This window comes from Hydra vulgaris, chromosome 04 (genome assembly GCF_038396675.1).
Source record: "Hydra vulgaris chromosome 04, alternate assembly HydraT2T_AEP".
NCBI lineage: Eukaryota > Metazoa > Cnidaria > Hydrozoa > Anthoathecata > Hydridae > Hydra > Hydra vulgaris.
The window spans coordinates 49,121,051-49,133,146 of record NC_088923.1 but is presented as its reverse complement, the minus strand read 5'-3'; positions in this window follow the sequence as shown (position 1 = coordinate 49,133,146).

The following is a 12,096-nucleotide window of genomic DNA, read 5'->3' as shown; positions in this document are numbered from 1 at the left end:
AAATTCACTTTAACACATCTTTACATACATTTATGTGTAAACTTTTTTAATAATTAAAACTTATTTAACTAATTGAAAAAATATTTTACCTAGCCATTGTTTTTAGTTTATTCTATGGTATCCCCACATCAGCTTTAAAAGCAACCAATTCTTCTTCAGAAAATTTAACAACTCCAACGTTAGGATTTTCCAAAATTTTTCTCTTTTGATTATAATCAAATGATTTTAGCATAACTGCAGTTTGCATTACTTGTGAATCTTTAGAAATTCCAATCTGATGACTAACCTCCTCTATTAGAAGTCTGTGTCTTTTTTTAAGCGTACTTGTACTGCATGATGCACTTTCCTTGTAAACTTTAGGTGTTACAGTTAAGCAAAGAGGCTTTAAAAAAAGTATATATTTATACATTAAAAATATCATAACAATAATCTCTATTATTACGTTTATTTTAAACTTTAAACTAATTCATTTTTTCCTTAAAATTTTGCATAACGAATTTAATTTTTTTTTTGAATACTTACTCTTGGCCCACCAGATGGAATTTCTATTGTAGTTGTTTTCGAATGCTCAAGTTTTTATTTAATGACTTGCTTGACTGCAGCTTCAATATTTCGCGGGATATCACTTGATTTATTGACTTTATAGAAATTATCAATGATTGTACTGCGCTCTCTCTTTAAAAGATCGTTTTGGCAATCATGACATTCATATTTGTCTTTAAAAAGAATTTTTTTTCACAAAATTTGCATGCTATATATGAATGTTTTATTATTTCTGATACATGCATAGAACTGCAAAGGCTATTAACCATGATGTAGGTTGAACATATGGGACATTTTGCTTCATTTTCTAGTTAACCTTTAATAAGTAATGCATCAGCTACAAAAAGAATGCTGACAATCTGTAATCATAACTGGTTGAGGCATTATTTTTTCACAAACTTTACAAATACATAATGCTAAATGGGGATTAAGTTGAAGATTTAATTCAGATTACTGATCTTGGTTCAAAGGTAAAGGTAAGGATTTTAGAAACAGATTAAAGTTAATTTGCGCCCATCTTTTAAATTTTCCTGGTCTTCCTACATTTGGTTTTGGTTTTTGACCAGCTTTACCTAATACACAATTACACTCATTTGCTTGACATTTTAACCAAATTTTTGGTATAGCATTGAAAGTTTTATTACCTCGGTTTTCATAATTTACCATAGTTGCATTGCATTTCAAACAAATTTGTGCTGGATGAACATCTAAACAATCTTCAGCAATATTTATTTTAAAAATATTATAAATTCTATCACGCCTGCTGATGGTTTTTATAGAGTCTTTTCCAGTCAAGTTCTGAATACTCTCAATAATTTTTGTTGATGTTTTTCAGCCATCATCAAAATGAAGATTTTATATTATAAAACTGCATATAATATGCAGTAAAACTGCATATTTTATGCAGTTTTACGTGACTACTGGTGAAGAACTTTATTTATAAACTGATTTACATATTTATTATAAAGAGTTGAAAATTAGAGTTTTTAAAAAAAGAAAATTTGTACTAATTGCAAAACTAGCTTACATGTTCCATGTCAATATATGAGCTTTGAGGAGATTTTGTTTTCATGCTTTGTTTCAACCATAGTTTGGAGGAGGCTGATATATTTTTTTATTACGTAACTTTAATAAAACATTGTGTTAAATCATTAAAAACTTTTTTAAAATTTATAAAAATTTTGGCAGGCTGCATTAAGTTATAAAATATTTGAAAATTTAACAAAAGAAGTGATATTTATGTTTGTCTACAGAACAGTAATTTTTGTACAGTTTCATATAAACACTGACATTAAAAGCAAGAAAAAGTATTGAAGTCAAATAAGTTAGCCGAATAAAAGTGGATTATGGCATAAATAAAAGTGGATTATGCCAAATGATTGTGGCATTTTTTGTATTGCAGTAATTGAAAAAAAAATGATTTAAAAAACTAAAATAAGTTTAAAATAACTAAAATCAATCGTTTTAATGAAAAAGAGTAATAAAAAAAAGAAAAAAAATTTTTAAAAAAATATAACAAAATAAGTTGAATTTGCATGTGTGCAATTTTGCAAGATTTCTAAATGTGTTCAAATATAATGTCCGTGTTCTATAAAGCATGCTCGATACAAAGTTTATATGCAATTGCACCAGACTACTGGTAAAGTACTTAAAATATGCAAAGTATAAATTTTAGGCTGAGGTAGAGATTTTTGTAAGCTCGTTACTGCATCTTTATACCAACTTGTTAATTATAAACTGTTTAACATTTAAAATTTTGGAAAAAGAAAATTTTTACAGATGTTTTGCCAAACTAGTTTACATGCTCCATATAAATCTACGAACCCTGAAGAAGTTACTGTTCAACCTAAAGTTTGAGAAAGCTGATAAGGCGTACATCAATCGTACATTTTTCTTTATATATTATATAGGATGAAAATTGGATATTAATCTAATGGAAATAATTTGAATAATAAATTGGATAATAATTTATTGGAAAATTTAACAAAAAAGCATTAAAACTTTACTGAGTATTAAAGTCAAAAAATTTAACCAAATAAAGGTGAATTATGGCAATTTTTGTAATAAAAATAACTTCATCAAAATTAGCTTTTACATTTGAAGAATCAAGTTTTCAAAAAAATTGTTAATATTACATCAAAATAAAACATAACGCATCTCTGTTTTTATATTAATAAACAAGAGATATTCACTGAAATTTGAAAAAAGAACACTTGTTTTTATTGGCTATATTAAAAATTACATAATAAAACTTTAAATAAAATTTGTAAATATGGAGTACATTTTATTTAAGATTTTTTTCTAATTTTTTTAGAGCAGACATATTTTCTTTTTCTTCTGGAGTATATAATGTAAAATAAATTATTAGCATTATAAATATATAAAATTTATCAAAGTTTGCTGCTTTATTTAATTTTATTTACCATCAGTTGCTATTAAAGGATACACATTTTATATAAATTAAAGAATACAATAACGAGTATTTTGTTCAGGTTAAAAGCTATATATCAACAAACATGTAATGAGTTTTGAAATTGAAATAAACAACAACATGAACTTGCATGTTTGCAATCTTTCTTGTTTCTACCTTTTTACACTTAGTTTTTCATATAGGTGTGGTAAGTTGAGAGTTATTGCTTTTGGTAATCAGTTTCCTATATCAAAACACACTTGTGTACACTTGCTTACAATTCTTTGTGATCTTTTATTACTATACATTACCAAAGGATATTTAAATTTGCTCTTGCTTACAATTGCTTTTAATTTAAGAGTGTTGCAAATCATCTGGGCTAGCTATAACAACCAATAAGTAATATTCTCAAACTTGTTTAGTGTTGTATATAATTTATATATAGGAGTAATAAGTGTTAAGTTCTAAAAAGAAATTAGGCTATTGTTTCAAGATACTTTTCTTGCTAAATGATTGGGTAAATGGGAACTTAATTTGAAAAAAATTATACCAAGTTAATTATAGTCTATTGATATTAGTAGATAAATTCTAAAACTGATTTAAAAAATCTATTGTATGAGAATCACAGCATAGTCAAGTTTCACCATCTGGTTTATAGTTTGTTACAATGGTTGTCTTTTTTATATCTTAGAATTATAAAAACAATTAGAAAAACAAACTAATTTTTTGAAATCTTTATTTTTAAGAAAAAATTCTAAAAATCACGGATGTTTTGAGTTGTGAGGGTTTGTATAAGTATTTTTACTATATTGCACAAAATTGGATAGAAAAATCATAATTTTTTTTGCTATTATTATTTGGTTTTTTATGAAATTACTCAAATTCACTTTTATTATTCAATACGTTTTTTGACATTTGTTTTGATTTAAACATACGCGCAAAAGCCTTTCTTTCAAAATCAGCGAATCAGATTGCACATATCTCTGCCTATTATGAGTCTGTACAGGGTTTCAAAATATGCATACCGTTCACGGTGATTCAATACTTATGAAAGCTTGGGATTTTATTATGCGCATGCGTCTGTTACAAATACTCGGTTATCTAATTTTATATTTTACGTGTTCAATTTGTATATTACCTTTCAACCTTGTTTCCTATTTTTAAAGACAATATTTTAATGGTTGCTAATATTTTGACTCATAAAATGAAATTTTACATAAATGAGTTAGTTTAAGCATAAAATCACTGTGAAAAATATATTTAAACATCCACTTTAATTATTTAACTTTTAACTGGAATATTACCTAAACTAACACTTTACATAGATGCCAATTATTGACAAAGTAAAATTTTTATGATATTTGGATTTTTAATAAAAATATTGTTAATCTTCTCTCAAAAAGTTTTAGTTTCTATAACCGATCATTTTTTTATGAAATATATTTTCATTTTTTAGTCAAGAGGTTTTTATAAATAGGTACGTAGAATTCCGTGTTTTACGGAACCGATTTTTGTGCCAAAATTCTGTTCCACGTTTTCTAAAGTCAGTCCAAAGTAAGTGTGGTAACAACGTGTTTTCTAGTCTTTTTTTTTAGAATTTGATATCACTTTAGATATGTTTTAAAAATTGAAATAATTATACTTTCTATTAGTGTTTTCTATTATTGAAGTTACTTACATTTATATAAAGTTAATGGCTATCAAAATTTTTGATGTCGATTGTTCGTTAAATTCCTATCAAAGGAAGGTAGTGCGTACTATTAAAACTATTTGCGTTTGTTTTTATATCTATTTTCTAAGTTCTTGCCAAATTTTATTGCATTATTCGAATGCCCACATACATTACTACAATGCACAAAAAAGGTACATAACTTCGGCAATTTTACGCCTCATATGGTAGAGGGGTCTATCGGAAACTTCATATAAAGTCCATACTTTAATCATTTTACTTTCAAATTTAATTTAAATTTTAAATTAAATTTAAAATTTTTGATTAAAAAGCTTAATTTATACTTCAGTTCTAAAGTCTAATTTTAATCTAATTACAACATATTTGTAATTAGATTAAAATTAGACATAGTGTACTTTAATAATGTTTACAAAAATTTAGTAAAGTTATATTGTCAAAATATAACTTTACAATAATTACTTAGGTACTCATTAGATAAAGTTTTAATGTACATCAGATTACATTTTTTGTTTAATGCAACAGTTTGTTTAATGCAACAATGAAATAATATATAGAATTAATATTATTATAATGCCTAAAGTAATTAAAATGCCTAGTTTAATGAAATTATTAGGTTATTATAACAAGATAATGTTTTTTTAAAAAGATTTTTTATAGTTATTTCTCATATACATAAAATATATTTGTTATATTTTGTATATATGTATAAATATAAATAAATTTGTATTGTATACATACACACATATGTATATATTATATATATATTATATATGTGTGTGTTTGTGTGTTTTTGTGTGTGTGTGTATATTGTATATTAGGTATTTGTATTGTATATTATATATATTTGTATTGTATATTATATATATTTTAATTATAGGCCGACTTAACCAATTTTTTTTATGTCTGCCTTTAGTTAAGAAATGAAAGTATTCTTTAGGTTAAAGTATTTAAACTTTGTGAATATCATTTTATATTTACAATGATTTCAATACCTAGTAAATATCTTCCCCCTAGCTATCATGGGTCCCAAAAAAAGTATTGTATTTTATGGTGCAGCCAAAATATTTTAATTGATAACTTCTCCTTGCCTTTTCAAACCAGTGAGTGGATGGATGTGGATGGAAACCAGTGAATGGATATCTTTATTTTGTCTATGTTAGTTGCAGGGAATCAGCAACTAAAACTTATAATCAAGTCACTCAATATTTTAGAATCATAGCATCAAAAAGTCAAATTGAAAATTTAGTAAATAAATTGAAAATCTGGGCAAAACATTTTTTCAGGATTAGTTATTATGAAAACTTTTTGGCCTTTTGCAGAACGCCGTTTGCAAGCATTTAATATTGCTAATGTATTATTATCAGCTTCAACAACGACAATACAGTCATTACAGTCTACAACCAGTAGTTTAATTACAACATGTTCTTTAATTGTAACACCTCACCAAGGCAGTGTTTCATCTCCAACTCAAAGTGAACAATTAAGCTCAGCTTTTAGTGAAAATGCGTCAAATAAATATACTTCACGAGAGACACCTAAAAGAAAAAAACTAAGAAGTAGATTGTCCTATCTATCTTCATATTTAGCTAGTATTTGCACAAAACACCGAATCGAGATAGCTGAAGTGAAAGCAAAATTAAAAACTATGCCTTAGAAATTTAAAGTTTTAAGGCAAAGTGTTAAAAGAAAAGAAGACGTTATCAAAGGTTTAAGAGCAGAGGTTAGAGACTTAAAGAATAAACTACAAATATATTACTACAGCAGACAAATTTAAAATCTTATTGCTACTAAACAAGCAATGAAAAGTAAAGAAAGAGAAAAGTTAAGAAAAGTAACTCTCAAGCAAAATGCTGCTATTAGTACAAATAAAAAAATTATTACCAGCTTAGAAAATGATATGAGCCAGATGGAGGAGGGCAATATACTTAATACAAATACGTCAGATGATAAAACTTATCCATTGCATAATTTAGAGCATGCTATTGTCTAATGTCCCAACAAGTAAAATACCATTTCTTGTTGAGAAAATGGGGCAGTATTTAAGTGTTGTTTTTTCTAACAATCCTCACCGTATTACTGTTGAGCAAATGGGTCGTGAGCTAGGCAGTATTGCTGACCTGCAAGTAGCAGAATGGGCTATTACTAATAATCACCTTACATTAGGGTTTGATGCAACAACGCAAGAAGGCGTTCATATCAATAGCATTCACCTTACATTGAAAAATAAATGCCAGGTTATTGCTATTGACCAATTACCAGGTGGGACAGCAGTTGATTATGCAAACCATAAATGTAATGAAGTAGATCATATTGCTTTAGTTTATTCTAACTTTCATTGCAACCCTTTGAAGAGTGTCGCAATTTGATCTTAAATATATCAAACACAATGTCCGATAGAGTTTCGGTTAACCATCTTACAATAAGAAAACTCGGTGCAATCTGAGCTAAAAATCGGAATGAGTTAAAGTGCCATTTGCACCCTCTTGATACAATTGCTATTTCATGTCGTTCAGCATTAAAGTCTCTGGAAACTGAAACTTGTCAATTGTATCATCCGAAAATGCAACTTTTGATCATGTTGGTGGTATCACTCTAGTTAAAAAAATTGTGCAAACAATTAAAAGTTCAAAAAGTAATCCTAATGCTCTATTTACCAGAAAAACAGATTTCTTTGGAAATTTTCTCAAACCAAATACTTTACAATTGATATCAAAGACATGCACAATTGATGACTAGCTTTTCGCCATGACTAAGGCTAGTCTTGTTGCAATAGAAGAGGTTTTAAATCGTCAGTACAAGCACTATTTTGCCATTACTATTACAAAGACACTATAACATAGATAGTGAGGAGTTTATGGGAATGTTCAGTGCTGCAAATTGATTATATATCTTACAAATTAAGAACAAAAAAGAATAGGACAGTGTATTATCTTGAAAATCTCAGCAACTATTCAAGAGAAAATGTTATTAGGTGGGCTATGCAGGAGGCAAGAAAAAAAAACTAAAAAGTTGTCTGCAACATGCTGAAATTAGGGCTGAGATTTCTCAAAGACAAACTGAAAAACGCCAAAAAATGGATGAAAAAGAAAAACGAAATTTAGAGCGACATTTGTCTGTATTTTTTACAAGTGAAATTTTGAACTTGCATAAAAACTTGTCAACAAAGCAAGTTGCTGATTTAAATGACGTTATGTTAGACAGAATCGTTTGCAGAAATCTCTGCCATCAATAGTATGATACTGAATCAAGAATGACAAACATGTTTGATGGCAGAGTTGAAAAACTTTAAAAAACGCAGACAGATATCATTTACTATATATCATACTGGTCTAAAGATGAAACTAATTTTGAAGCTGTTGATTATTGCATGAAAAAAATACAGTTGGTTGCTGATATTGTATCAGGTGAGTTAATATTTTTGTAATTCAAATTAATTGCTGTATGTGAGCATATTAATTGTACGATAGTAAAGTATGCAACGCAAGGCATAAATTGGTGAAACATTGCTAATCTGGGTCATATCAATTTGATATTTTGAGCATTCGGAATTTTCAACAAGCGGAACATCCAAAATAAATGTACAGCAAGTAGTGGAACCTGCATAATAAGTGTACATCAATTAGTGGAACTTGCAAAAGCAGGAAATAGTGGATTTTGTATAATCAATGTATACCGATTAATGGAACTTGCAAAATAAATGTACAGCAAGTAGTGGAACTTGCAAAATAAATGTACAGCGAGTAGTGGAACTCGCAATTCTTTTGATAGACAGCTCTGGCTCACGTTCATGTCGTGTCTATTGTTAACAATGATTTATATTAAGTTTCATTATTCGAATTTAATATTTTAATCATTAACTAAAAGCCAAGAAATTAATTCAAATATTATTTTAAAACAGACAAAAAAATATGGTCTGCGGGGGACACCCGGCTCTCCGTATGAAAAGTCCCACTTGTAAGGTGGTAATGTGTAATGTGTTTTGTATTTCAATATATTATTTAAAGTCATTGCTTTTTTTCTTCTTTTTTTTTAAACAAAATTTTAAATAATGTATTTTATGTTTTTTTAGGTTGGAGGGGGTGTGAACACGCCCCCTTCCCCCGAATTAATGAGTGTGCAACTTTGTTTGTTGTAATGTTGTAAATAATAAATTTTATTTTGATGATTTTAAAAAAAACTTTTTTAATGAGAATGAAAATATTTATAATGAATCTTTTTTATTAATAGGGTGTGTTAAATCATTACCCCATATACACCCTAACTCAAAAATGAACATCTCCTATTTGGTGGCAGTCTACAAAGAAATTATAGCAATTTATTGCATATGAAAATTAATAAATTTATTGAAAAATTAATCTTTTATGAATAAAAATTTCATTTTTTGATGGTAAAAGTGGCGGTTGGTTACCCCCTTTAACCCCCTGGACACGCCCGGTTACTAAGTACCTATATAAATTTGCAGGCTACTATTACATCTATTTTTTGATACCAATTTATAAGCATTTAGATAAGAATTGACAAAGTTATTAAACTTTTAGTTCATAATAACATTTTTTTGACCACACTTTCTTCAACAAATCCATATATCGAAAAAACGGTACTAAAAACGACATAACTTTTATTGAATTGCTCGATTTTGATAATTTTTTCACTTTTACAATATTGAATCGAAGTTCTTTCTAATGATATATAACAACCGAGAATTTAATTAATTTAAAAATCTCATGGCACGTACCTAGCATATAAACTTTGTATGCAAAAGTGCTTCACTATTAGTCTCGTACAACATGCTTATATAAACTATTTATTTGAGAATGCTTTAAGGCCAAGAGCATATTTTAAGAGAAACACATTAGTAGATTTTTTCAAATTTACTTCAACACATTTTTTTTTTTGTTTCTTAAAATTAACAATAGATAAAATCTTCATTACCAAGATAAACTTTATTGAAATTTTTACGAGTGAAAATTCTCTTGTACAAATAGATTTTGATACATTTTAAATACACTGAAAAGTACTAAAATAAAATGAATTTCCTGTGTTGATAGTAACACATGACTTGTATTGATAAACTTAGTATATCATTACTTAAAAATTTATTTCAAAAATCTGTTTGTTTTGATTTTCATTATATTTTTCAACAAAATCGCACTTGCCTCTCTTTCAAAATCAGCTAATCAGATTGCTCAATTTTCTGCCTATTCTGAGCCTGTATAGAGTTTCAAAATATGCGAGCGGTTGTACGTTAACTAGTGATCGACCGAAACCGAAATTTGAGCCTAAACTGAAAGTACCGAAATTTTGGTTCAGTGAAGCCGTAGCCGAAACAGAAACCGAAGTTTCGGCCGAAACCGAAACCGAAATTTCGGCCGAAATTTGAGAAAAAAAAATGTTTAAAATCCCTGAGCCTTTTATGATCACCGAATTAAAGCAAAAAAAAACTATTTTACATATATCTAAGCAATCACCATGAAATATAGTTTGATAAAAACTATAATATGTCAAGACATTTCAATAATTAAAGGTAATAATTGAAGTATTTTCTCTGCGAAAAACTTTTTTTTCATGTTTTCTGGCAAAAGTCTGTTTCTTGCATATGAAAGAATGTCTTGATTATTGAATATTGCTATTTCAGTTAGGAGATTGTTTAGAGTAAACGATTTCTTTAATGTGATAAAGTGTGATGTGATGAAAGTCAGCTAAGTGATTGAAGTTTTGGATTGTGCGATCCACGAGATATTTTCAAATTGCAGATATTGCAAGTTCCGTATTTGAAATCACAAGCTGTCACGGTAAAATGATTCCATAAACCAGTTTTTTATCGATTATTTTCCATTGTAAAATTTAGCACTGAGAAACTTTTGATGAAACTATTGGTTTGGGTTGCTTTACTTAAATGTTAATTCATTTTAAGAACGATTTGAGAATAGTAACTTAAAACTATTATGTAACGTGATTTCAATTAAAATTTCTACAATTGTTATAATTAAAAATGAATTTACTAACAAACAATTACAATTAGGAAACCGTCATGATTCCACTCTAAATTAAAACTTAAAAAAAATCTTATAAAAGTTGCGGTTTGAACCAAAATTTCGGCCGAAACAGGAAAAGTAAAAAAATTGTTGAAGCAGAAATTTTGGTTTCGGTTTCGGCCGAAGTAGAAAGTTTCCGTTCACTAATTTATGTGTATATATAAAATTGATAAATATATTTATAGTTATATAAATCAAATCATAAGAGTACTCTTATTTAACGCCTTCGAAGAAATTTAATTCATTGTCGTTTAGTAGAAAAGTTTGCCTGAGATTTTTTTTATATTGGTTAAGCTAAGAGAGTGTTTAAGATCATCATTTAAAAGTGTATTCCATAATATAGGTCCTCGATTTGTGATTGAGTATATAGTGGCTGAATAACAGGTTTTGGATCGACTAAAGTTATTTTTTGAGAATCTTGTGTTGAATATATGATTTATTTTTTTAAATATTGAGTAAAATAAAGGCGGTGCCGTTTTTTTATCAAGTTTAAGCATAAATATAATAATTTGATAAAGATTTATTTTGAAAACATTTAATATATTGAATTTACTAAAAAGTATTTTTGTATGGGAGAGTGCACCTTTATTTGTAATAATCCTAATAGCATGTTTTGTTTGCAGAGAAGTTTATTTATTTTTGTAACATTGGTACTGCACCAAGTAAACATTGTAACATTGTTGTATAGTTGCATGTTGTATAACATTTTGTAACATTGGTGCTGCACTATTTGCATAGTTTAGCTAACATTATATAAATGAAAAGTATATGTATTTCAAATAAGATTGGTTTAAAAATTGTTTAGCTTTATACTGTATACCAATATTTTTTGAAATTTCTTTTCTCAATTACATTTATATGTTTTCTCTAATTATTATTTTCATTTAGAATAACGCCGAAGAATTTTAACGATATTTCCCTTTTTGTTATCAATTATCAATAAAACGATTCGGTAGCTTCAATGAAATATTTTTTTTTAGAAGCATGATGGAATAATGTGTATTTAGTTTTATTAATGTTTAGGGACAGTTTATTGGATTTAAACCATTGGCTTAGTTTAACAAGTTCTTTGTTTACTGTTAAAAATAAAATAATGATATCTTCATTGGAATAAAACAAGTTAGCATCATCGGCAAATAAAATTGAGTTTAAGATATTAAAAAAGTTATTTAAATCATTAATATAAACTAGAAATAAAAGGGGTCCTAGTATTGAACCTTGTGGAACACCGCATGTGATAGTCTTATTTTCCGCTTTTCCACCTTCGTATGAAATATATTGCTTCCTGTTGAACAAGTAACTTTTAAACCAAGCCAAGTTTGAATTTCTTATACCGTAGATTTCGAGTTTAGATAAAAGAATTATATAATCAACTGTATCAAACCCCTATAACATTTTCAGGTTACATTACGTATTGT